The sequence below is a fragment of the Mus caroli genome, unplaced genomic scaffold, assembly GCF_978045245.1.
Source record: "Mus caroli unplaced genomic scaffold, Mus_caroli_1 scaffold_16, whole genome shotgun sequence".
Classification (NCBI taxonomy): domain Eukaryota; kingdom Metazoa; phylum Chordata; class Mammalia; order Rodentia; family Muridae; genus Mus; species Mus caroli.
Window position 1 is genome coordinate 86,567,349 of NW_028227271.1, and position 6,000 is coordinate 86,573,348.

At 41.2% G+C, this 6,000-nt stretch overlaps 1 pseudogene; it reads left to right on the top strand.

The window, feature by feature from the left end:
• Window positions 1-5,781, top strand: part of LOC110310754 (transcription factor EC-like) — a 196,035-nt pseudogene extending 190,254 nt beyond the window's left edge.
• Window positions 5,782-6,000: the final 219 nt, after the last annotated feature.

Below are 6,000 nucleotides of genomic sequence, written 5' to 3' on the forward strand. Positions count from 1 at the left end.
TTGCCCCATGCAGCCAAGCCTCTAAGCAGTGAGATATGACATGAATTGCTTTTTCCCCTGTCAAGGGAGAGGCATGTAGGACACCAGAACTGGTATCGATGGACACATGTACATATTGTAATTTCCCAAAAGCTGGGATATGCGTGACATCCATCTGCCAAACATCTAGGGGTCACAATCCACGACGATTAACGCCCACGGAGGGTGCATTAATAAACTCTGCACATTTACCACACTGTAAGACAATATCTCGAGCTTCTGTTTGTGTGAGCTTAAACTTTTGTCATAATGTAGAAGCAGGGACATGATAAAGTTGATGAAAAATTTCAGCACTTTCTATAGAACTTTGTGATAGGAAAACCATATCTCTGGTGGCTGAATCAGCAATTGCATTTCCCTTAACCATAGGTCCAGGTAATGATGTATGTGCTCTAATATGTTGAATATAAAAGGGATGCTCAGGCATCAAAATACAATTTTGTATTTTCATCAAGATTTCAGATACTGGACTAGACTGCTTAAAATTTCCGGCAGTCTCTAACGCTAGTACAGCATTAACCACATAAACAGAATCAGAGATAATATTTGTGGGCATAAGAAATGTTTTAAAGAGTTCTAAAGCCACCAAACATTCTACCAATTGAGGGGCTCCTGGTGTAAATTGCAACCGTACAGCCTTTTCATTAATCACATAACTTCCAATTCCTGTTTTGGATCCATCTGTATAAATATCAGTGGCTCCCTTTATAGGAGTATTAGCCATTACCTTTGGAAATATCACTGGATGCAATAACAGAAAATGTAATAAAGGATGTTTAGGATAATAATTATCAATTAAACCAGAATAATTGCATCTAAGAATGGCCCATTCATCTATAGTCACACACAATGTTTGCATTTGTGTGGCAGTATAGGGAACAATTATGCTGTCAGGCATTTTTCCAAAGTGAGTAATTGAAATTTTTATACCTTTGTGGGCCATATTTGCCACCATATTGGGATAATGCTCTATAGTCTTATTGGGGGATATATGTGGATGTATCCATACTAAAGGACCATCTTGCCATAACACAGCGGTTGGCAAATTTAAGGTTCATAATATGCATAGGCATAAAGGTTCTTGCTCATTTATACGATTTAGCTGTGCTGTTTGGATCATTTTTTTCTACCTTCCTAAGAACATCAGAAGCCTCAGGTGCTAATTGTCTCAATGAGGTGATATGTGATTCTCCTTCTAAAATTTGAAATAAAGGTTTTAATTCCAAAGTAGGAATCCTTAAATAAGGTCTAATCCAATTTATGTCTCCTAATAATTTTTGAAAATCATTTAATGTCTTTAGATGATCTTATACTAATTTTTGTGGGGTGACACACCGTAAAGAAATAGTGGCTCCTAAAAAATGACTAACATTAGACTGCTGTACTTTTTCTGGTGCAATAATCAAGCCATTATTTTTTAAAGTTTCATTAAGCAAGCCATAAGCTTGCTGTATACTTTCTTCTTCAGGTCCACAAATCACAATACCGTCCATATAATGACAAATTTTTAAGGAGGGGAAACCATCTCTAACTGGTTGCAAAGCTTTTCCTACATATAATTGACATATGGTAGGGCTATTTGCCATTCCTCTGGGTAACACTCACCATTGATACCTTCTATCAGGCTCCATATGATTAACAGAAGGTAGGGTAAATGCAAATCTAGGTTTATCTTTCTATTTAATGGAATGGAAAAGAAACAATCCTTAATATCTACTACTATAATTCTCCAATCCTTAGGTAGAGCTGAAAGTAGGGGGAGTCTTCTTTGTACAGGACCCATAACTTGCATTTGTGCATTAATGGCTCTTAGGTCATGTAACAATCCATTTACCTGACTTCTTCTTTACAACAAAAATAGGGGTACTCCAGGGTGATTGTGTGGGTTCTACATGCCCCAGGTCTAATTGTTCTTGTACTAATTCTTTATCTGCTTTTAACTTCTCAGAGGGTAAAGGCCACTGAGGCACCCACACCATGTCTTCTGTACACCATGGAATGGGCAAAGGCTCCTCAGCAGCCCCTAGAAAAAAAACCCATCCCTTTCTTATCTGCTTTTACTGTGGCTTTAACTGGTGAAATTCTACCTTGTAAGTTTTTTCCTAGACATAGTCCAGCTATATATCCTATTCCTTTCATCATTTCTTTGCTTTTCTGAGAATAATCATTAGTCAGTATAAAGTTCATGGCTGACAACACATCTCTTCCCCATAAGTTTACAGGTAAAGGGAGTACATAAGGTTGAAAAAGCCCTGTCCTTCCTTCTATATCTTTCCATTGTAAGGATTTTGCACTTATAGTTGGGGGAGCCTCATATCCTAATCCTTGTAAGCTATGTGACAATTGATTAACAGGCCAAGAAGCAGGCCACTAATTACTGGATATGATGCTTTTATCTGTTCCTGTATCCATTATAACTTGAAAGGTTTTTCCTTCTATTTGTAATTGTAAAGTGGGACGATTATCCAAATCTAAAGATATGTATGCCACATTAGTTCCTGTAGAACCAAGTCCCTTATCTCCTCGGGAATCCTGGCTACTAGGGAACATGTAATGCAAACTAGGAAGAATTAGCAATTGAGCAATTCGATCTCCAGGAGAAATGGCTACGATACCTCGTGGTGCAGAACACATAATCTTAACTTGTCCCTCAAGTCTATAACTCCGGGATGTATCATCAATCCTTTCAAAGCAGAAGAGGACCTACCCAACATTAGGCCCACTGTATCCTTCAGTAAGGGACCTCTAAAATCTGATGAAATAGGCTGGCACCCCATTTGAGGTGTAAGAATTACTCGGGAGGTGGCACAGATGTCCAATCCTGCTGAACCTGGAGTGGCTCTCCTCGGTCTCTGGGTAGCCTCATAGACACTGTGGTCTGGAGTGCCCCATACATTTGGGGGCCCTGGGGATGGGGGCCCCTCACTCTGTTTTTTGGCTGTTGCACTTTAAACTGAGTTATTGGCCATCCTTTTATATCTCTGACTGATCTACATTCATTTGCCCAATGTCTTCCTTTCCCACATTTTGGGCAAATACCTGATACTGTCTTTTCAAACCTACTCTTTCTACCCTTTGTACACTGCTTTTGCCTATGACCTGTTTGTCCACAATTATAGCATGTTATTTCTTTTGTTTGCACCATCAAAACTGCAGCAGCCAGCCCTGCATTTGAAAGGGGTCCTCCTATTTCTCTACAGGCTTTCATCCATGCTTGTAGTCCTTTCCCTTTCCATGGCATGATAGCATTTCTGCACTCTTTGGTACATTGCTCATAAACTAAGTGTTCAATTAATGACATTGCGGCCTCAGAATCACCAAATATGTGTCCTGCTGCTTCCATCATGTGAGCCACAACTTCAGAGAATGGCTCATTAATTCCCTGAATAATTTTTGTCAAGTTAGTAGATACCTCTCCTCGATTAGGCAATGCTTTCCAAGCTTTCACTGCTGCCTGATTGATTTGATCATAGACCTTCACTGGGAATGCTAACTGATTGTTTGTCTATATACCCTGACCTGTAAGCATTTCAAAGCTCCATGCTGGTTGCCCTGTAGTAGCATTAGCACAGGCCTGACTCAAACACAGATCATGCCATATAGACTTCCAATCTAGATACTGTCCCATCGTAAGACATGCCTTTACCACACTCATCCAATCAGAAGGAGTCATGGCATTGTGAGCCAGTCTATCAATTTGGGACTGAGTAAATGAGGCATTGACTCCATAGGTCCTTACTGACTCTGCTAACTCTTTCACTTGTTTATGCGATATTGGCTCATAATATCGCTGTTGAGCTTGATCCTGAAAAACAGGAAAAGCCTGACATATTTTTTGCAACCTTCTAGGAGTGCAAAAAGAGTGGCCATTACCAATTGCTTTTTTATCTGTATAAGGCGGAGGAGGTGGGGGAGCACCGAAACTCCTCCCAATTGGACCAGATCTTTCTGCCTCATACTCCGCAGCAGCCTCCTCCAAATCTTCCTCCTCCCCTGCTGATAATTCCGAGTCCTCCGAGCAAGATAATTCTAATAATTCAAAGTCCTTGAAAGGAGGGTAAATTGACTTAACTTTCTGTTCTTTATTTTTTTTATACTATCTTTTGTATCTTTACATTTTGGTTTCTTTTCCTTTTCTCCTTTTATTTCTCTCCCTTTACTTATCTTTCTGTGTGCGCCTTCTTTTTCATATCTCTCTATTTCTGACATACTTTCCTGTTGCTCCTGTAAAAGTCGCTGCCCTTCCTTAACAGCTAGCTCACATTTCTTGTCCTGGATACAAGCCTTAATTAATTTCCATAACGGCCTTGTCCCTGCCTTCACTTTCCCTTCAGCTTCCTCTCTCACTATATCTCTCCCTAACTTTTCCCAACTAGGTAGTGTCAGTGACCCAGTTGGGGCAAACTAAGGAGCTAGTCTGTCTATCTCTTTTAAGAACCTGCTCACTGTACTTTCAGAAATCTTTAAACCTCTTTCTTTAAGCAAGGCTTGCACTGGCCCTACTAAGGGCATAGACTGGCCAGTACCCATGATCGTCCTGGACTAAAGTGTTCCTGAGACACTCACTTATCTTAGTCCCAAGATCGACTCAAGAGTTTATCTTATTTATCTGCCAAGCTATTCCCAGCAGATACCCTCCTGACCAGGGCGATGACAATTAAGGCAATGACATACTATCAGGGCAAGAAAGAAAGCAAGCAGCACAACCCCAGTGACAATTATCGGATCTATTCCGTAGGAAAGCATACCTCTCAGAGACTCACATTAATTTCTTTATACTTACCAGTACCACCGTTCCCCAGCTGAAGAGTTCTGAATCCGTGCTGTCGAATCCTTCTCAGCAGTCTGTTTTGCAGAAACACTTCATTAACCACTCCTTCCCTGCAATGCAGTTCTGAATCCTCCCTGTAGCAGGGAGTCTTTGCTTGTGCCTGAAGATGTTTCTTTTCCAGGGTTTCGGCACCAATTCTTGTGTGCGTCCGACTCGCCAGCAAGAATGATGCTGCAACAGGATCCTTCTGCATATGTTTATTGGGAGAGCTTGATTGCAGAGGTGAAGAGACCCAAGCCCAGAACTGGTGCTGCTTATACAGGCCTAGGAGAGGTGTGTCTCACACCCTGATTGGTTATGCTTTCTACCTCATTTGCATGTTCCTCATCTGATTGATTATTCTCTTTCAGTATCTCACAGAACCTCATTAACATACCTCATTTGCATGTCTCACATCTGATTGGTTAACTCTCTTAGTCCTTTGCAGAGCCTCATTATCATGCCAGGGCCAGGCAGTGTTTTGGTGAAAAACTTTACTGTAAATGTATACATTGGTTGTTTGCCCAAACTTATGTGTGATGGCCAGCAGCAGCCTGCGCCACCCTGCAATGGTACATGTGGCTTCCCACACTAAAATATACGCATGTGCTCATGGTCCACCAATCCTGGCTTCACTCAGCACAAATGATTTTGGTACCCACATCACCAAGCATCAGAGCCATCCTGAGAAGTACTCAGTAGGCTGTTGCTAAACAACTGACTCCATCTCAGGGGACAAGAGTTCTATGAGCAGTGGCTTTCCCTGACCCATTGTCTCACTTCACAGATTTATCATTTAGTGCAGCTTCATGCTACTAAGCTACACAACATGCCCCTTTGGGACGAACCTACTATTCTCTGCCATTTCTCCTGCAGTTTCCTAAGCAAGCAGTCGAAGCCTCCTTAGCTTAGAGGATGGCGATGAATTTTAAGCTGCAAATAGGCTCAAGTCTTCAACCAGGAAACAACTCCCTGCTGGGGCTACTGAATCGTGATCTGTGTTTCATACCTTGTTTTCACTTAACTCTCTGATAGGGATTATATTGGTCTATGGGGGAAAATGACTAGAAGTGAGGGAAGAATTCATCAGAAGAAGAAACATGATGCTAAAGAATCGTTGACGATCACAGAATTGTTGTCCATTGTGTCTA